The following is a 22,119-nucleotide window of genomic DNA, read 5'->3' on the forward strand; positions in this document are numbered from 1 at the left end:
TATATGATACCTTGTGTGGAGTTTCCTTTGTGGTGGGCCTTGGGTGTTGTTGCTGGGTGCGCGCGCAAACGCTTTACACATCGCCTCAGGGATAAGCCTGTCTGCTCGTGCCAAGCTACCAAGGGGGTGAGCAGGGGTTATCTTTGGCGTGTAACTTCCTTGCCCTGACTAGAGTGGTGGTTTCTGCCTGACTTTGGCGCAAGCCTTAGCCAACCAGAAATCCCATTTCTAACATTGGTGATCAGCGGTGGGATTTGGACTTGCGTTTGCGCTGTACCGCAGCGGCAACTGGCCGCACTACAAAACTCTGCATTTAGATAAATCACATGGTATAGGGATTATTGTTTTAAAATTGTTTTTAATTGTCATTTCTGTGGAAATGTGTTTTTGGGCACTGTGAGTTAGGTGTCCCTAGCTCGGGAGGGTAGATCATCCCCCTTAGTGCATTGTATTTTCTGGATTCACCAGAGGGTGGGATCCAGTGGTGGCAGCGTAATAGTGTCCAGTACATTTGTCCCCCGCCCTGCGCCCAGAGTTGGTACCTGTGTCACGTGGTGGTCAGGTTGAGGAATCAGGGGTGGTAGAAACTGCCTTACCAGTCCGAGGGGAGGGTTGTGTGTGGATGAATGGTGTGTGGCACTAGGCAAGTGAGTGTGAGTTCTCTGGGTTAGAGAGCTTGCTGAATCTTTTTGTGAATTGTGTACTCCTGTTAAACTCAGACCCCTAGGTTCCCTGTGTGATCTTTTCTCTAGAACGTCTGCCAGAATGGAGCCTGCTTTTGATCTCAGTGATCTAGTTTATTACAGTATGCAGGAGTTGGAAAGGTTCTGTAGAGAAAGAAACATAGGGGTGAGGGAGTCAGACACTGTGTACGAATTGAGGAACTACATGATTGGATGGCAAGCAGATGAATGGAAACGTGAGCGCAGTGAGGAAGAAAGGGCCCGGGCCTCACACCTGGAGGGTGGTGGGTCTGTGGGGAGCCCTGAAGACTCAGAAGAAGATGACAGTACCTGGACGCCAGTAGAGAGTGAGGACCCCGTAGGTAGGGAGTCCCATGCTGGGTCCAGCGTAGAAGATAGCGCCTCATCCCTTTCCCTGTCCCCTGAGCGCAGTGGTAGTTTTCTGGATTCCCCAGTGAGGGTGGAGTCCAGGGGGGGCAGCAATATAAAGTGCAGTATAGAGAGTCCCAGTCCCAGTTCCCCGAGTGTGGTACCTTGTTCCCGAGAGGAGGAATGTAGGTTGAAGTTCAGGGGCAGTAAGAAGCTGTCTCACCAGTCTTGGGAGGAGGCTGTGGAGGAATGTCATGATGCCCTGGTGGACTGGTTGGTGTTTAACCCGGAGCAGGATTTGGATGGAGTACTAAATATGATTATCAAGGAGCAGATGCTCAGTAGTTGTTCTCCAGGGTTGCGCCAACACCTGTTGAGGTATAACTCTTTTTGTCCATTTGAACTTGCAGAGGAAGCAGACCGCTGGGAAAGGGCCAGAGGTTCTCTAGTGTCATTAGTGAGTGATTCCAACAATAGTGGGTCAGAGATCCTCCAGCCCAGCGTGGTGGAGGAGGCTCAGTGTAGCCCAGCTAGGTCCCAGGATAGCGAGGAGGGTGTAGGGGCTCACTGCCTGGCTCAGTGGAGCAGGAGTGAGGGGGTGACCGAGGGTCCCCAGACACCCGAAACCCTGCCTCAGGACTTGGATGGTTTCATGAGGGAACACCAAGTTGGGGACCTAGGCTGTCCTGTTAGTCCACTTGAGGAAGATCTCTTAGTGAGTGGAGGACCTGGAGCACCTGTAACCAGGGCTCCTGTGGTTCTGGAGTCTGGCAGTACCGCTCCGGTAGGGAGGGTACAGGAGTCCAGCGTGAGTGATTGGGGGATGAGTTCCCCAGTGGAAGAGCCGGTGGGTCAGGGACTTCCCAGTTGGGCTAGGATCCCGTGTAGTGACCAGGGTGACACCACTTCTGTTCTGGGGGATCTCCGCGCACTGTCAGGTGGACAGGGGACGGGAGATCAGCGCCAGACAGACAGTCGCTCGACATATGTGTCATTTGATAGCCTCAGGGGGATGGAGTGGAGATCCCCAGAAGTCCTGGAGTGCCAGGCAATTATTCCACCAAAGGTTCTAGGCCGGAGGTTGGAAGGCCAGGTTCGGGATCAGCCTGACCTGAAGGGTGGGACGTCTGTAATCAGCGTCCCGACCAGTTCTTCTTCCAGAGGTACCGCCCCAGTTGGTAGGGAGCAGGGTTCTGGAAGGGGGTGCAGAGGGTGGGAGAGCCCACCTCTGCCCCCGGTACAACCTGAGGGGTTAAACCCTGGGTTGGAATGGCGTTCTAGGTGTACCCCTCGCCAGAGGAGGAGGAACCCTAGGAGAAGAGGTAGGGGGAGGAGAGCCTTCCCTGAGACTCCTGGTCCGCCTGAGGGTGTAGACCCTAGGCTGGAGAACCAGTGGCAGTCTAGTCCTGTCTTTCAGAGAGGAAGAGTGGAGAATGGCCGCTATGTGCCAGGGGTTACTACCCCCCACTCTGTGGTTAGGCAAAGACCAGTGGCACCTGGGTGGCCTAGGGCCTGGTCTTGGCCGCGGACAGCTTGGGAGTACCAGTGGGGTAGCCCAGTTGGTCCAGACAGTGGTGTTAGAAAGAATTCCATGGGTTCACCGTGGCGTAGAACCGGAGGGTGTCCCTGCAGTTGCGGGCCCGCGTCCGTGTTCTATCGCCCCAAGCAGGGAAGTCCATCACGGTGGTGATTGGACTGCCCTGCGTTTTGGCTGGAAGGGGGTTGTGTTGGACTTGGCCCTTCTGGCAGGTTCACCCCTGAACTTTTTTGCTTTTTACTGGTGACTTGGTGTGGTGAGTTTTTGGTTTCTGCGCACTTTCCCTGTGTCCCAGGGTAAAGTGCGTGCGTGCTCTGAGTGCATGTGGTGAGATAGGCCTGCCCTCCCATAGGAATGCATGGGGAATGTATGTGTCCCTAGTAGTTCCTGATGCGTGGGGTGTGCAGGCCCGAGTTTGGTATGTGCGGACTCGTGGGAGTGAATGCTGCGCGATGATGTGTGCGGCGTGCGTGTACCTAGTGTGGAAGTGCCACTTCTAGAGGTGGGCACTTCTGTGTGCAGTGTGTCTGTCGCGTGATTGGCTGGTCATGTCATGTGACGGGCTAGGGATTCCCCAGAGTCAGGATTAGTCACCCAGTGGTGAATGGGGAGATCAGCAGCTAGATGGGTGGGAGGAGTACACCTGGGTCCTGAATAGGACAGGGTTTTCCACACACAATGCTGGCCCCGCCCCCTGTGGTGCGACTGACGACCCTAGCCCTGCCAGTGAATAGAGTGAGGGGCTGAGCACATCAAGGGTGCTCCCCAACCAGCTGCGACTGGTTTTCCCCCTCACCCTGAACCCAGAACAAAGGGGGTTGCTGTATAAAAATGGGGCTGTGTCCCCACAGAAACTGTTCTCTGCCAGGATCTTACCTGAGGGGGGCTGCTGCTGCTGTTGGACCAGAGGACCGCCACTTGGACTACCTCCCTGCCTGGAGGCCCAGTGAGCTGGCTCTGGGCCTAGCCTTGCCCCCCACCCCTGCCCTGCTGCATGCAGGGAAGGACTTTGCTGGACTTTTGTGGCTACTGGCACCCCTAAGCGCCTGGGAGCGCTTTTATCTTACAAATAGCGCTAGGAGCGCTTTTTATGGTACCCCCAGTGCTTCCAGAGCGCTTTTCCTTTGGCCGTAGCGCTAGGAGCGCTTTATTTGGGGAAGCCGGTGCCCACCCGGCGTTTGCCCCGTATTTGCTGATTCTAGAGTCTCCTGGCAGGTGCCCACCCTGCCAGGGACATTGCCGTAACTGCTTGCGGGTGCCCACCCCGCTTATTTGCTTATTCTTGCGGCGGGTGCCAACCCCGCCGTATACCGCATCTACGAGGGAGCCTACCCCTCTGATTGCCAAGATTGAAAATCACCGCCGCAGCCGGGCTCCCAGAGGAAGTCAGGCAGTTTGTGTTGGGACGGGGGCGTGGTTTAAGCAGGAAGCCGGCGGGAGCCTACCCCGCGCTCCTGCAGCCGGACGAGGGAAGCCCCACGGAAGGAGAGTCTGCGCCGGGACCAAGAAGTGAAGACGGACGTCGGCTTCACCAGCGGGGCTCCCGTGTGTGGTGAGAGCCCCGCAGGTGTGTGTAGAGTCCGGAGGAGTCCCTGCCGAGTCCCGGGTCCCAGGAGGGGGCCGGTTGACTCTCCAGTCACCGCTGCAGAGGGGACACCGCCTCCCAGACAGACGGTGAGTGCGGGCGTCCCTGTTCCGGGCATTGGGTGATTAAGAGCCCCGAGAGGGCTCCAACTGCGAGGGGGCATTTCTATCGTGCCTGCACAAGGCACGGGGGGCAGTACGAGTGTCGGGCGGCCCCGGAAGGCAACGGGCCGCCCCAACGTGTTCCCGAGCCCCGAGGCTCCAACGTGGGGGCATGAATGTTTTGAGCGCGAGGCGCTCCAACAGTGGGGGCCATTGTCGCTACGGGGGCATTTTGTGGAAGAGTCCCCCGTGTGGGACTCCAACGAAGGGGGCAGCGCTTGTCTTTTGAGCGCGAGGCGCTCCAACGAAGGCCCGCATTGCTTGGTTCTCGAGCTCTGTGTAGCTCCAACGGTTGGGGCATATTTGTTTTCAGAGCCACAGAGGCTCCAACGAGGCACATTTGTTTACAGAGCCACAGAGGCTCTAACGGGGCACATTTGTTTATTTAGCCCACCAGGCTCCAACGTTTGGGGGCATTCTTGTTGGCAGAGCCCAGAGAGGCCCCAAGGTATGCCACATTTGTTGTAAAAGGCACAGTGGTGCCCTCGCTCACTTCTACAGCTGCCCAGCACTTAGTGGGCAGCTGCAACGTTTAGGCTGTACATTGTGCGCCTGGCTTGCGCAGCCTGCGCAGTCGCGCCCTGGCATTCTTGGATATTGGTCATTTCTACACCCCTGAGAGGCCAGTTGGCCTGGGGACAGTTATTTTGTGTTGTGCCCTCGCCCAGGGTACCTGGTGATTTGCATATATGTACTTTTGCGCCTGCGCAATGTCCTCATGATATTTTCCTTCCCTACACCTCTGAATGTTATGCATCATGTGTTTATGTGCTTAGACCCCTACAGGTATTGTGATACTTAGGTGGTTGTTTTCTCCCTAGTACAGGTGGTACTAGTGAGGTCCTAGTTCCCTGCGTGATATATTCCTAAAGGTGGTTAGGGTTGCGTAGGTGGTACTTTCTGGTTACCAGTAGTTACTGGTTGTGTGCTATATGTTCTATTTTTAGTGCTACAGTGATTGTATGTGCTATGTTCTAAAATATTATTCCTACGTTCTAAGTGCTATTTCTACAAAGTGCTAATTCCTGACAGTGGTCCATGTGGCCCTGTCCCCTGTATATATTATCCCTTGTAAATTCTGCCCGTGCCTGTTGGCACATTGTAAAGTGTGTGTTTTTATCTAATGTGTTGTGTATAATACAAAGGTTATTTTTATATGATACCTTGTGTGGAGTTTCCTTTGTGGTGGGCCTTGGGTGTTGTTGCTGGGTGCGCGCGCAAACGCTTTACACATCGCCTCAGGGATAAGCCTGTCTGCTCGTGCCAAGCTACCAAGGGGGTGAGCAGGGGTTATCTTTGGCGTGTAACTTCCTTGCCCTGACTAGAGTGGTGGTTTCTGCCTGACTTTGGCGCAAGCCTTAGCCAACCAGAAATCCCATTTCTAACAATGCATGTTCCAGTTACTCATTTCGGTATTCACAGAAGTTAGGAGTCCTAACTTTAGGGGCCCGATTCGCAGAACTAACTTGAGACAAAATCCTAAACTTACTACCATTTTGGTATTCACAGAAGGCACTTACTCATTTTGGTATTCACAGAAGGCACTTACTCATTTCGGTATTCACAGAAGTTAGGAGTCCTAACTTTAGAACTCCTAAATGCCTTCTGTGAATACCGAAAGTCTTAAAATTAGGATTTTTCTCAATTTAGTAGTAGTATAGTTAGGACTTCTAACTTTAGGACTCCTAAAAGCCTTCTGTGAATACCGAAAGTCTTAAAATTAGGATTTTTCTCAATTTAGTAGTAGTAAAGTTAGGACTCCTAACTTTAGGACTCCCAAATGCCTTCTGTGAATACAGAAAGCCTTAAAATTAGGATTTTTCTCAGTTTAGTATTAGTAAAGTTAGGAGTCCTAACTTTAGGACTCCTAAACTGAGACAAATCCTAATTTTAAGACTTTCGGTATTCACAGAAGGCATTTAGGAGTCCTAAAATTAGGACTCCTAACTTCTGTGAATACCGAAGTGAGTAAGTGTCTTCTGTGAATACCAAAATGAGTAAGTGCCTTCTGTGAATACGAAAATGGTAGTAAATTTAGGATTTTGTCTTAAGTTAGTTCTGTGAATCGGGACCCATGAATTTGCGAAAGGATTACTAATGCTTCTGGATTTCTAAGTGAGGTATTAATCACACCATGAGCAGCATAGTGTAAGCAACCAATGGAAATCATATGGACTGATGGAAAAGATACTTTGTGGGTGTAAACCGTAAACTTTTGAAAGTATACTTGCCCCTCGGCGGAGGAGTCGCGGCTGGCTGTCATTCTATTTTCCCTGCCTGGCATGCTGTCAGACTGACTATTGATTTCCCCTCAATGAACTTTTCTGACTGCTCCGAACCTGCACTTTGCTGGCTGGTAAAGTTGAGCAGGAAATAAACTTTCGGTTGAAGGGTTAACTGACTCCTTCTGTGGCACGCTGTGCTGCATTTCTGACTTGGTCAGATCCATATCAAAGACAGACTATATCTCAACTATATTTTATTTTGTATGATATGATAATTGAATATCAATTTTCCTATGTTTCTCTTTTAGTCTCTCTCTGTCTAGGCAACCAGCAAAATGTTCATATTAAGTCTGCATTGTATATTGTGACTATTAGCACTAATTATCTGGTATTAAATCTGATATGAAATGCTATTTAATGTTCTGTCCATTCAAATTGAGGCTTTAGAAAAATGTTTTCCATGAGTAATTATTATCATATGTGTGTAATTTCTTTGAGTAAAACCTTTCCTGTCCTAAGGTATGTGGTTTTGATGACACTGAGGGAGGTTATGAAATAGGCATGTATTTGGTGTTTTTTAATTCCAGGTCCTCGTAAGGAAATTGCCTCACGTGCTCCAAATATCCAAGTCCCTGTTAGCTCAAAAAAAGCTCCATTGGAGGACCAATGTTTGATAATTAGGATGGTGAATAATTAGTAGTAGTAAGGACAACAATATGTTTATGGGTCCAGTAGGTGATGATGTTGTTGAGAAATGAAATTTGGTAAGCTTTCCGCTGCATCACCTACACCTTCACCCAAGAAAAAGCATGACTCCTGTCCTGCAATTATTCCACCGGCTACTTTTAGCTAGAAGAGCAATGTTCAAAGCTGTTGGACTTGGCCCTTTTTGCAGGGTTATCCCCAAACGTTTTTCTACTTCCCCCTATTTTTTTCTGACCTGTTATTGTTGGTTTTAGGACTCCGGGCACTTTACCACTGCTAAGCAGTGCTAAAGTGCATATGCTCTCTGTGTAAATTGTGAACATGATTGGTTATCCAAATCAAATCAAATAATCTTTATTTTCGATCATTTAGATCATCAAAGATATAAATACATAGCAATTTTTTAAAATTTTGAAGTTTTCGATATTTTAAACAATTATATGTAAACAATGACTTTCGAAAATTTCATAATGCAAGCGTTAAAAAACATGAAAGAAGATAATCCAAAATCTTATGACATTATACAACCCCCCCCTCTTTTAAAAGACGAGATCGAACATACCACATGGCCATTAGATACTTTGCCACAGCAAAAACAATCGGAGGTGACAGATCCGTTTTTAGGATTCTGAACGCAGGCAGATATTTCCTAAATCCCATATTTTTAAGAATGGGTAGAAGCCAGTACTTCCTCGCTCTTTGGTAGGCTTTACAAAAAAGGACCACATGTAAGTCGCTTTCCTGGGGATAATGACAGGCTAGGCATTGCTCTATTGTTGGAGGCTGGGACCAAGAGCTGGTAAAGGCCCTCAGGGGTAGAGAACCATATCTCCACTGTAGGTAGAGCTTTCTTGCCATCACAGGAGCCATGCCATCCAATACACTTTCCATTAGGTAAGAGTCTTTCAATTGTATAAATGTATTAGTCAATGAGCCCACCCGTGTACTGTCTAGAGCGGTAGTCAGCTTTGACTGATAATAAAGTTGTGAGAGTGCCTTTCGAGGGGTCCTCCTGCTTAAGTTAACAGGGTCGGTCCATAATTCCGGTACGCCTAAACTTTCACATAATCTCTTTATGTATCTTAACCAGGGGATGTTACTGATGTTCGGTAAAGCCAGGAACTCCTGCAGCTCGCTTCTATAGTCACTAAGTTCCTGGCTGCTCCATAGTCGTTGCCAAAAGGTTAGGGGTTTTAAACCAAGTTCCTCAGCGATTGGCCTGAGACCTAGGTCCAATCTCAGGGGAAACAATGGGGGTACTCGAGGGGAGGGCCACCAGCTGCCTGAGAAATTTAATCTCTGTGATTGTTAGGTTTTTAGCAGGAGTATGGCCCCAAAGTTCCGCCCCATATATAACTGAGCCCCGAGCTTGGGATTTATAGATCTGTATCATGGGGCCCAGAGGGCGATATATAGATTTACCCGCCATTCTAGTAATACCCCCCACTTTCTGTGATAATTTCATGTTTGCCTTAATCGTATGTGTCCCCCATGTCATTTTCTCATTCAGGGTTACCCCCAAATATTCGAATGTGGAAACCCTCTCCAATCGCACTGTGCCTAGCAAAGGGTTAGGACGTGTTGAGGGGGTAGGGTTCAGAATCATAAATTTTGTCTTGGAGGCATTAATTTCGAGGCCCCTCTCAGTACAAAATTTCAAGAACCCGTCCACTATCCGTTGGATTCCCATGGGGGATTTAGACAGCAGCAGGGTGTCATCTGCGAACATTATGGCAGGCACCCTGCTGCCATTCAGTTTAGGAGCGTCGATGTCTTCTATCCTGTACAGGTGGGCGATTACCCCGTTGACAAAGAGGCAAAACCGGGTGGGTGCAAGCACACATCCCTGCCTCACCCCCCTGTCAACAGGGAATCTTTCTGTTAAGCCCCCCATCCTGCCACACCTGACCCGCGCAAAGTTGTCCTGGTGTAATTTAATCAAAATGGCCAGGATATCTGGCGGGACTCCTAGGTCATCCAGGACACTCCAGAGTTTGGATCTTGGCACCAAGTCGAAGGCGGCACGCAAGTCCACGAACACCGTGTACAAGCTACCCCCCTCGACAAGTGCCGATTGGTTATCCATGATAAGCATATTTGACTTACTGTTCAGTCCCTAGTAGAGTGCACTGAGTGTGCCAGGGCTGGTAAATCAAATACTACTAGTGGACCTGCAGCACTGATTGTGCCACCCACACGAGTAGTCCTGAAACGGTAACTCAGACTTGCCACTGCAATGTCTATGCGCAGTTGTTAACTGCCATGTTGACTTGGCAAGTGCACCCACTTGCCAGGCCCTAACCTTCCCTTTTCTTACATGTCAGTCACCCCTAAGATAGGCCCAAGGTACCCCTGTGGGCAGGGTGCGGTGTATGTGAAAGGTAGGACATGCCCTGATGTGTGTGGCATGTCCTGATAGTGAAATACTGCCAATTTCGTTTTTCACTACTGTAAGGCTATCTGTTCCCTTAGGAAAGCATGGGAATTAATTTATAACATCTTATAAATATAACTTACCATTGGGACCAGATAGCAAAATAACGTTTAGTATGCCTGAACTCAGAATCTAAAGATGCATCTTTTAGGAAAGGTGATTTTTACATTCTGAGTTTGAAATTGCCACTTTTAGAAAGTGGCTATTTTCTTGTTCAACCATCCTGTGTGCCTCTGCCTGTTTGTGAATTAACTGTCTGGGTTTGGAGTGACAGGGGCTGGGGAGGTGCAGAGGCTCCTGGAGTCTGGAGGAGTCAGCCCTAGATTGAATAGCCCTGACCTGCATTTGGAGTGTTGGGAGGAGGGCTGAATAGGGCTGTGCATGCCTTCCACAATGCTGGCTCCGCCCCCCTGTGGTGCGTCTGGAGCCAAGGCTCACACTAACAATGGATGTTGTTGTGCACTTGCAGAGTGCCCCCCAGAACTGGTTTGAACTGGGCTCAGAGCCCCTTGCACAAAGAGAACAAAGACATTTTGGGGTATGACACCCAAACCCCCTGAACTTTAGACTACTTCTGGAATCAAGAGGAACCTTTGCTGAGGAGAAGAGCTGGAGAAACTGAGGAGAAGTATTGCCCTTGCTGTGTGTCTGGGCTTGGCCTGAAGTTGCTGTTTCTGCCAAAGAAAGGAGAAGGACTTTGCTGTGTGCTGTGTCCCCTGCTTGAGGAAAGTCTCCAAGGGCGTGAGTAGAGCTTGCCTCCTGTTTTGAAGTCTCAGGAACACAAAGACTTCACCCCCAGCTCCCATGAACTTCCTTGCTGGGAGTTCTGACCTGCCAGGTGTGCCTGTGACTGTGTGGGGCCTCTGGAGGTTGTTTCTGCGACTGGAAGCAACGCAACAACAACAAAAATCTACGCATTGCTCTAATTGCAACAGTTTTTCCGACACAACGCCGTGGTGTGAGAAGAATCTTCCCGCACCGCCGCGCCACTGCTGAAGCTGGTGCAGCGCCTGTCACCCCTGCAACAATTGATGCACCGAGGGATCGTGGTTGAAGAAACCGACGCAGCGCCGCTCAACACCGCTACATCGTTTGCCAGCGCATCACGGATTTCAACGCATCGTCCCTGTGCAGCAAGTTTTCGCCAGCGCATAACCCGTGGATGGGAGTAGTCTCAGAATTGACGCATCGCTTCCCCCTATAGGCCGGACCCAACACACCGCTCTCCTGTGTCCAGCGGAACTGTCGCATCGCATCCACGAAAGTCTCAGGAATCGACCCATCTCTTTGTTTTTGACGCTTCCCATCAGTGCGGCTGTTTGGCTTGGTGAATTTTGTCGCAATGACAGGTACTTTGTAAGAAATCACGCATCCATAGTTTTTCATGGACTCACTTGCTAAAACCTTTTGAAAGTAATTTTTCTTAATACTTGTTTGTTGGATTTGTGTCGTTTTGGCCTTGTTAAATTTAGTTAAAGATACTTTATTTTTCTAAACCGGTGTGGTGTCCATTTGTGGTGTTATCACTGTGTTACTGTAAGTGTTGTTAAAAATACTTTACATATTGCCTTTGGGATAAGCCTGGTTGCTCGTGCTAAGCTACCATGGGGGTGAGCAGGGGTTATCCAGAGTATGTATCCCCCTTACCCTGACTAGAGGCAAGGGTCCCTATTTGAACAAAGATACCTACCTCTGCCAACTAGAGACCCCCCATTTCTAACAAAAGCACAATACATTGCTTAAAGAGCATTCCAAGGAAAAGAAACCCAACACCTGCAAGTTACATTCAAGCAATGCAAACAAAATAGAACAATGCACTCCAAACTTGCACCACATATCATCATACCACCTTTCCATAAGGAATTCATAGGAGGAACCATATTCTTGGTACAAGCCGCTAATTTCTGGAGCCCACAATCAGTGAACATTTGATGGATTCAAGGTCATATACACTTCAGATAAGAGTTAAAATCAACACTAATTCCAAGATAATGTGATGTCCGTCATGGTCGAGCCACGCAGTCTGTCGATGTAATGTCATTGATCGGCTCCTGCATTGGTGTCGCAGGGCAGTGCGTTGATTACAATAGGCACAAAGTCGTCACTGCATCGATTTTGTTGGTTCTGTACAACAGAAAGCACCTTTCAAGGGCCCAACACAGGATTGGCACCTCTTGGGAGGGCAGGACTCACAAAAGGCAGAGTCCAGGTGCTGTTGCAGGGTTAAAGGAAGCCGTTGATGACCCTTGAACTTGAGAACCGTGGGCAAGCCAGTAAACCCTCAGAGTCACTCTCGGTTCAAGTGAGATGGGTCCAGGCTTTGTCCTCAGCAGGGCAGAAATCAGCAGGCAGCAGGGCATCTCAGCAAAGCAGAAAGCAGTTATTTCAGAATTGCAGTCAGGCAAAGTGGCCATTCTTGTGGCACAGCAGTCTTTACTCTTTGCAGAGTTCTTCACAGGTCCTAGTAGTTTACTGCCTTGGTAGAGCACCAGTACTTATACCCAGCTGTGCCTTTGAAGTGGGGGTGACTTGAAAGCAGGCCTTAAACCCTCAAAGTGCATTGGTCCCCCTTTCTTCCCAGCCCTGGCTACAGACTATCAAGAGAGGGTAATTAGCCCTTTATGTGGGAAACAGTACACTGCCTATTCGGGTGTAAGTGTCAAGGTCCCCCTCTTTCTTTGTGCCCAGGAAGAGCTATCAGAATGCAGATGAATGCAGATGAGTTATCTGTAACACCTCCCTTCCTGTGTGTGTGGGCCTCTAGAGGGAATGCACAAAGTGCAGCTGTCATCCACCCGAGATATGTATTGTAGACATGCTGCAAGGCATACAAAGCAGTAAGAGCAGAGAAATCTCCACTTTCTAAAAGTGTCATTTCTAAAATAGCAATGATAAATCCAACTTTTCCAGTAAAGAGGATTTATTATTACCATTTCAAAGATATAAAACATGATGCAGCTACTCCTTTTTAATCAGGAATTATAGCTTACAAGTGTTTTAAGGAATTCCCAGTGCTGTCCTATAAGAGGAGTAGGCCTCACAGTAGTGAAAAGCAAATTTGGGTGTTTGTTACTACCGGGACAAGTGAAACTTAAAAGTGCATGTTCTACCTTTTACCTCCACAGTAGGCCTGGGCTAAAATTTCGTTCCGTTCACGGAAATTGCGATAATTTGACATGTTCGCGTTTCGCGGAAAGCGCGAAAATGTCAAAATTTCCGCATTCCGCAGCTTGGCGATAATTTGTTTCTTGCTCGCGCTGTAAAATAATACATTCTCGCGCACGCGCAATCGCCTTACCTGAATCTCTGCGTTCGCCGACAAGTTTTCTTGATCCGGTCGCGTTCTCCATGAGATGTTGTATGATTTTTAGCCATTTGCGCTGTCTTGCGACAGTTAGCGCCCGCAGTGACGTCATGCGTCGCGCGATCACGTCTTTCTTCTCGCGATCATGCACCGCGAGACAACTGAAAACAAGATGGCCGCGCCCGCGAGCAACCACATGGGTAAGTTGGCGAGCCGCAACCATGCAGAAAATCTCGCGAACATGCGGGAAAAAAACTTCTGCATCTTTGCGATATTTCTGCGTGTTTGCGATAATTTTTAACATTTTCGCGATAGTTTGCGAAAGTGGATTTCGCAAATTCCGCCCACCCCTACTCCACAGCAGCCTGCCCTTAGAGCTACCTAGAGGCCTATCTTAGTGCTGACTTATGCGTAATAAAAAGGGAGTTTAAGGCTTGGCAAGTGGTTTCAAATGCCAAGTCAAAGTGCCAGTAAGCTGCACACACAGGCCTTGCAACGCCTGTTTGTGCAATGCCTGAGACAGGTTTGAAAGGCTACCTGTGTGGGTGGCACAATTAGTACCGCAGGCCTACTGGTATCATTTAGGCTACAGGTCCTGGGTATATGGTATACCGCTTTACAAGGGACTCACAAGTAAACTAGATATGTCAGTTGGGTATGAACCAATGTCAACATGTTTAGGGGAGAAGCACATGCACTTTAGCACTGTCCAGCAGTGGTAAAGTGCTCAGAGTCCTATAGAAAAAAGCAGGCAAACATTTTGGGGGAAGACCACCGTAAGGATGACAGGTCCAACAGTAGCATATTGTAATGTCAATTCATATACAGCCCTCATGACACACTCTAACACTAATAGCATTACACTCAGCTGTCGGGCAGCCAATTGCAGTTTTTACAGGCTGCCTAATAATTCCCTAATACTGCTCGACACACTTACACTCACATAAGACAAAACGACTACGAGCCATGTCTGTTTCTCAGTACTGTACCAGTCCACAGTAATAAACCACCCATTATCAACGGAACAGGTATGGAATAACTCAAGAGATATCCTACAAACTGCTGGCGAACTGAGGACTTTAATTTAGTAGGCCACTGTAGGTACCACCAAGCTATATACTATGCGTGCTTTCTGACAGCACTCAATGACAACCAGATATGGGGTGATGGTAACAAAATCTGCCCCAGCAGACCTCCCCACCCATTTTCCCTCCAACCTATTCTGGCTCAGGACCACAAACTTTAAACAGAATATCACACAATGGACAACCGAGTGCAGTAACTAGCTAAGTGGACTATGATCGTAGGAAACACCATAGAGGGACCTGTAGAGCTGCTCAGAGTTGCCAACTTACTGAAAACCATAAACCATGCACCAATCTCTCACACGTCTTCATTCATCACACTGCTAAGCTCCAGGTTTCCTGACATGATCACCACACCTCGGGGTCCACACTCAAGGCATAGAAAAACTTCCACATCGGATCAAAAGAATGACAACATCCTTCCAACCACAATGCCTGAATGCTGCAAGTGCTTCAGTGTCCCACATAAGGGTAGGAAGCGCTTTTATAAATGTTACATTAGAACACAGTGAAAAAGATAGAAGAAAATGTCTAGGAATTGAAAACAGGTTTTCTTGTTGCTGTCTTCAGAAGATACACACTGAAAATGAAATGCAATGAAAATGTATAATAAACGTGCACTACTACCCTAAGGTGTCTAGTTGTGCAAGTTTGCAAACTGGGCAGTACCAGGTAAGGAGGCTGGCCAGAGTTTAGAGACTCCTAGAGATTGAACTCTGGACAGTAGGACCCTGTGGACACCATAGTGATCCTCTTGCAGTAGTCACCACCTCTCCAGGGGCAGGGACAGTGAAACGGACTGGACAACAAGAAGTGGCCACTTACGTGAATCACAAGGAACAAGAAAGAAGAGCTCCTGCTGCTTTGTGCCTACAAAGACCTCGTAGACATTTGAGTTTGAAAATGAAAGCATTACTTTATTGCCACCTGTTCAATCCTTTCTATGATAATCTTGCACCCAGTATGACAGGCCTGTCCAACATCAATGAAGTCTTTATAGCATCAGTACTAACCCCTGAAGCTGTCTACAGTCTATAGCACCTAGTACTCAATTTGTGTTTGTTCTGCTTCTTTTCTTTGTCATGTAGCTTAGTAGAATCCAGAGGAATCCAGACGCGATAGAGAATCCAGATGCCACGTCTTTGTTCAGACCGCAGCACCAGCGTGGAGCAGGAGGACGCGAGCGGGAGGATGCCGAAACTGCCAACGGCTCAGGCCCCGGCTCCCCCGCTAATTTTCAGCGTTTTCAGTGTTTATCCTACGGTAGGACGACAGACAGAACGATTGAACCATTGATCTAACAGCTATTCAACCGAGGGCCGCGGACTACCACCGAGCGCTGCTGTTGCCGCCTCTGCCTAATCACCCAGATCAGCCACCTCATCGCACCTCGCCCTGCCTCTCCACACAGGAGCTGTAGCAACGGGCGGTGGGCAGCGGCTTGCGCAGTCCGGCCAGCCCCAAAGCTCCAACTTAGTTTGACTCGGACAGCAGCCGAAGACGCTGCAGGGAGCTACAACCCAAGAGCACGGCCCTACTCTTACTTTGCAGGGAACTCTAAGGAGCATCGTGGAGCACATTGCGGAGCACAGGTGAGCCTGTCTCATAGCTCTGAACCCTCAGCAGGTGAAGCAGCACACATAAGCACAGGGCAAGCACAGGGCAAGAGCCCTCGATGGGATAATGGAGGTGGGCAGCCTCTGACCACTCAGCATGCCTCGCGTGGCCCGCTTGCTCCACTAGCTTCACTAGCTCCACTAGCTCCATCAGCTCCCGGGTCCCTGAACCCTGCTCTCTGGCTGCATTTCCATTATCCGCTATCCAGCGAGGAGCAGCTTCTTACTCCAGCAATGAATAGTGAACAATGAACAGTGAACAGTTCTTTTTTTCGCCCAAAACCCAGCAGTAACAACACAGACAAGAAGAGGTTTATTCGCAGCCCCCTGTTGCAGACACACATACAGCGGGTAGCGGAAAGCACTAAGTAGAATGCAGGAAGAGTGGAACGCAGACTAGCGGGGTAGCTGGAGGAGCACTCCGGGGCACATCAAGTACATCAAACTCATCTAGGTCTAGACCTTTGAACCAACCAAGGCATGAGATCCCCCCAGCCGACCCAGCCGTGCTGATAAGTACAATCACCAGGCAGTGTCAGGGCCCAGAATAACAAGGGGGCAACTACAGCAGGCACAAGCTGTGGGGGCCTGACAAAATTCCCACGACCGTGACCGAATACAACTTTCTCAAACACTGGGCAAACCCAGCATGCGAAGCTGACAAACAAATCTCCCTTGACCACCCATTTTACTGTACACCTGGCCTCCAGTTCCAAATCAGAACAAACAGAAAACTCAAATCAGTCAAGTTCCATCAGCGTTTCCTTTGAGTAAAACTCAGCAGAATAGGACCCAAAAAAAAGTCTGACAACAAACGACCTCTGGGGATCCTACCGACAGGCTCCCCCAAATTAAAGGATTACCAGGAGCAAATCACTTACGTAAAGTTTAAATGAAATGCCCCAAGACGCAGAACTAAGGGGGTCAATTATATATTTCTTAAGGACAAACGGTGCTGCTAGCATCAACCAGGGCATTACTAGGGGCGGGCAGGAGCAGGCAGCCGAGAACACACCACGGAACGTACAGCCTCTACTCCACACTGCCATTCCCAGGGGAGGCTCATCACTTCACCTGATGCCCAGTAATGAACAGGAAATGGGCAACCTGGACGGCAAACAACTGAAAAGCACACCAACAAACGGACCACCCAGCAAACAAAACCTTTTCATACTCACAGATAAAGGAAACAACGCCACCAATGGCGCGGACCATGCAACTACACTAAGAGAAGCCACTGATGCCGTAGTGACAAGGGTGCAAATCCATCGGTCAAAAGACCATGATCACGGCCCGGCTAGCAAGAGCACGGAGAGCATAGTGCCAGCTCCTTCACCTACAAGGTCTCGGCAGCAATCAATCGTTCAGGCCCTAGAGTCTCCAGTGGCAGAGGAGCTTACATCTTCATTTCTCCAAACCCTAGGCCAACAAATTGAGAGAACACTAGAACTGACCCCAGATCTGCTGGGGGAAAGCAGGACAAACAGGGCCTCCACGGGCCATCAACGCAAAAGTAGACGATCATACCTTTAATGACAGCCCAGAAGCAGACTTCCGGAAATCACCAATTACTGAAATAAACAGTGACAGCAATAAAGCTCTATTGTGTAAGTCCAAATAGATCTTCTGCAATCGATTGCTGGCCGCCTAGTTAACATAAGCCCCAGAGTGGAAGAGCTGGAAAACAGGATCGACCAGTACTTGCTATCCAACAGAGGTGAATGTTCCCAAGATCCTAGCCGACATAGTAAAGACTGTCAAAGGAAGCAGGGAAACGCGGCCCTCGAGCAATACAGACGACAGGACACAAAGGAGCAAGGTCTCTGTCTATAATGCTAAAACGGCACAAGGAACACAAAGCCCCAAAAGCGGGGAAATAGAGAGCAGCGAAGTGCCGGACTTCATGGAAACTGACGCGAAAGAACTTACTCCCGGCAAAACTGGTATGCCTGAACGCCCATTATCAAGAAGGGGAAAAAAGAAGATGAAGAAACAACAGAGAAAAACTAAGCTAAGAGAAAGGCAACTGCAGTCAAGGAAGACCTATGGTAGACCCCCACAAGGGGACCCCAAAGTTGGTCAGCTCTACCCAATCTTCATAACTAAAAACTGGGAGAAAACGGCACCTGACACTGTCCCGCTTCTCGGAGAACAGCAAAAGCAGCCAAGTATAATAAGCATCTCCACTGCGACAGGTCAAAAGCCACAAATAAGAACAGGTCGATCTCCAGGGAACCAATCGATAGAGGATACAAGCCCTGCACTAGCTTAAAAAAACCACACTACAATCAAGGTTAATAGCACCACCGCAGCCAGACGATCTAAAACCACTAGAGCAAAGCTTCAGGCACCAGCTCAGCATCAGGAACACTCAAGGCCTGAGCACGAAACTCAAAGCAGGACCAGTAATAAGCAAACAAGGAAACCCAACCCTCGAACCAACCCTGGCGGCACAAGATCTAGAAAGGGACAAAATGGCCCAATCTTCAGGCACCCAAACTATTGTCCATGAGGTAGTCCTTGCCCCGAGATTCTACAGCACAGGACAGCATGACATTCTGAACCGGCATAACATTCTCCGCCTCTTTAAACACCTTCCCACTCTCGACCAGCTACAAACTGGTTATATAGAATGGGTGAGATAATTGAGCATGAAGGGGGACACAAAGGGTGATTCAACAGTACTGGGTTTGAAGGGAAAGGAAACTGTACAAGCCATCTTGAACAATTCCACACAACTAGCTGAGTGGGGCATCGAAGTGCAGAATCTACCCCACCCAAAATACCCACACATCCTAGCACAAGACAAGGGGGACTAGGGCCCTTGGTCAGTCCTGCACGGGACAAATAGCTCAGGATTCCCCGAGAACAGATGGAAGGGATATAAGGACTATACTGGTATCAGGATCGCATGCTAAAATAACCACAGGGTTATCAGTGCTATTCCTTCCCTCTCTGACCAACCCGGAACCGTAGGAAGTACACAGAAGTATTGCTAACAGCTGCGAGACCAGGCCAGGTAGGTGTGAGGTCAGGGGAGGACCATCTCCTAAGAAGAAACTAACTATAGTCTCATGGAACATCACCAGGAGCAGCAAGATCAGTGAGAATAAAAATCTGATGCTGGAAACAGAAGACATACTCTGCCTTCGAGAGACCTGGGCATTATCTAGCACTCCATTGGCAGGGTTCTACGAACATTAAGTTCCAGCAATAAAAAAGAACCTCTTTGGTCACCCGTCTACAGGTCTATCAGTTTATGTAAAAACACGCAAGCTCCCTCGTAGTGACAGGAATAAATATTAATTTACCCGGGCTGCAAGCCCTACAGATCAAAGGCCTGAAGCACATCTGACAGCCAATGCGCCTCCTAATAATAAATTGTTACATCAACCCGGCACAGACCACCATGAAAGACCAGGTGGAGGCAATGATAGGGAAAATAGATGACCTCCTAAATAAATACAACACTCACCAGGTTATTTTTGCTGGGGACTTTAACCTGAAGGACCTCGATAAAGCTGTTCCTTCATCTCGAGGGTTGGGCAGGGCCGCACCCTTTCACGATCTCTTCGACAATCATAAGCTATCCTCAACTCACGCTGTGAAAGAAGCATGCTCGAAGGTTGGGCAACCACAGCCGACCTTTGGGGACATCTCAAGGATCGATTACATCATGGTCAGTGAAGTAATGGCGGCCAGTTTGGCAGACTTTACAGTTGAGGATAGGTCGGAAAGCGACCATAGGCCACTAATACTAGTGTTCATGCAGGAAGCTCCATCAGCCATTAAGCTCCAAGCCATCGGAGAGTCCAGAGGGGACGAAAATCATATCCTCCTCAGGAGAATCAGGTGGACAGACGAGACAGGCACGAAGCTTCAAAACTAGCTGGATTTAAAACAGGAAGAGATCCCAGCAATGCCATCTTCACCGATAAAGGGCTGGGAGACCACTGTGGAGGAGATACAAGCGAGTCTGGGCCAACCCCAGCTACAATGCTACAGGTCCAAAATGCAACCAATTGCTGGAAGCCTCCGCCCAACTAAGGACATACGCCAAAGCAAACGCCTCTTGCGCAAGGCACCCGTAATAAAGAAAAGAGGGGGCAGACAAACAGAGGGGACCTCGATCGCATCATTGAGGGCAGCCCTAAGAAAGAAATGGTGGGAACACAAAAAAGTCCACATAGAGAGGGAATGGATCAAAGTTTTCTCCCAGCTTAAACAGAAGAACTCATCAGGACTATGAAGACACATAAATCGGCTCAGTAGCAGAGGAGTTCAAAGTGAAAACGGAGTGGCAGAGCAAGACTGGCTGGTCCATGTAAAGCACCTATATTCAATCGCCCATGTAAACACAGGCAACACAGAAAAGCCCAACTGTGGGGTAAACCCTCCCCACCAAGCCAGCACAAAAACCAGAGAAACGACCTCCAGCCCCCAAAACCCCCTCGAGGGTCAGGGAGACCAGACTGAGATGCGTTACACACCGTCAGCCCAGATAAACCCTCAAACGGTCATCAAGATATTTAAGAACATGAAGAATGATGGGGCTCCTGGGCCAAACAGGATACCCGCACCAGTTTTCAAAGAGGCCCCTGATTTCTGGACAACCGTCCTCACTTTATAACCACTCTTATATGACAGCAAAAACCCCTGATTATTGGAGGGGCTCCATACTAGTCCCAATTTTTTTAAAAAGGGGATCAATTAAAGCCATCAAATTATAGGCTCATTGCTCTGCTCGACCTCGAAGCCAAGGCTTATGCCCGCCTCTTATAGAAGGACTTGGAGACATGAGCCGAAGAAAAAAGTATCATTCTACCAGACTGGCTTCAGACCATAGTCATCGACAATGGACACAATGCTGGTGTTAGCGCACCTAGCAACTCAAGTAGCAAAAAAGAAAATGCACCACTCTTTTGCTGCTTTATGGACTACAGCACAGCCTTCGACAAAGTGGTATGAAATAGGTTATGGTGGAAATTAGAAAACTGGGGCATCCCGCCAAAACTACTGAAGGCAATTAGATCACTATATGAAGGCACCTGGGTGCGGGTCAAAACCAGCTCCGGCACAGTGTCCCCTAAAATAACAACGAACAATGGGTTGAAACAAGGATGCGTGCTGGCCCCCATCCTCTTTAACCGCTACACGGCGGATTTGGGGGACGCCCTGAAAGGGGCCAGCCTCGCAGCACCGAGATTAGGCAGCATGAGGCTGCCGGTGCTACAGTACGCCAATGACACTGCCATAATGGACCACACAATGGTGGACCTACAGAGAGCCCTCAACGCATTGAACCAATTCAACAACAATAACAATCTTACAGTCAACCAGGGGAAAACAAATTTCATCATTTTTGGGAGCTGCCACCTGAAAAAGAAAGCGCAGTGGCTAATGGGAGATCTGTAAATCAGTACAGTGGCATCCTACAACTATCTAGGTGTTTGGCTTACGGAACGGGCCAAGGTAAACATCCACCAGAAGCAGCAGTCTTCTAAGGCCAATAAGACTATATTCCTGTTGAAGCAATTGAGCTTACATCTGATCAGCCCCACTGCCGGAACAAATACTGACTGCCCTAAAGGCAAAATTGCTGCCAGCCATCAGTTATGGTCACCAGGCTTTCCCGGAGTCGCAGGACGCCCTTCTTATCGCAGCTCAAGCCAAAGCATATAAATCAGTCTTCTCCATCCCAAGGTCGGCAAGGAAGTCAAGGCTATGACTGGAGCTAGGCATGGTAAGGCCAGACCTGATGTGCCAAGGGAAGATTATAAAATTACACTTAAGGATTGTAAGGGCCCCAATAAATTCCTTAGGACAACAACTGAGAGTCATCTTTGAGGGGCCAAGCTCAGTATGGCACACCAGCCACGGCAAAGCGATCAGCACATTAAAGATCGGGGGGAAAAAGAATACCATTGACGGAAATTCCACTAAACGCTTGAAAAAAAGCTATAAATATACAAGTAGGCGAAATCTCATTTGATCTGGATCTTAAATCTCTTCGTTCTAGCCCCCATTTAGCCTGCTGAACAGCTCCTATATGGTAGGCAAGGCACAACCCCACCTAAACGAGGCCCTGACACCACAAGCCCAAATCAAAATTCTCTCCATGAGACTATGTATACTAGGAATCACCGACTTTAACCCTGCATGGGCTCGCAAGGGGGAATCCACAAACTGCAGACTGTGCTCCTACATGAGGGAATCCTGGTTACATCTCCTATGCTGCTGCCCCGCCCTTAGGAACGAACACCGACGAATTCTTCTCCCAGTCTGTATCACCAAGGGAACCAAGACATGTAGTGAAGCATCAGCCTTGTGCTTTTCTAAAACAACCAAGATGACCTTGGCAAGTCTGGGGAAATGTATCCATCAGATTAGGATTGCTTTAAAAGCCGCAAACAAA

The sequence above is a fragment of the Triturus cristatus genome, chromosome 3_1 (assembly GCF_964204655.1).
Source record: "Triturus cristatus chromosome 3_1, aTriCri1.1, whole genome shotgun sequence".
Classification (NCBI taxonomy): domain Eukaryota; kingdom Metazoa; phylum Chordata; class Amphibia; order Caudata; family Salamandridae; genus Triturus; species Triturus cristatus.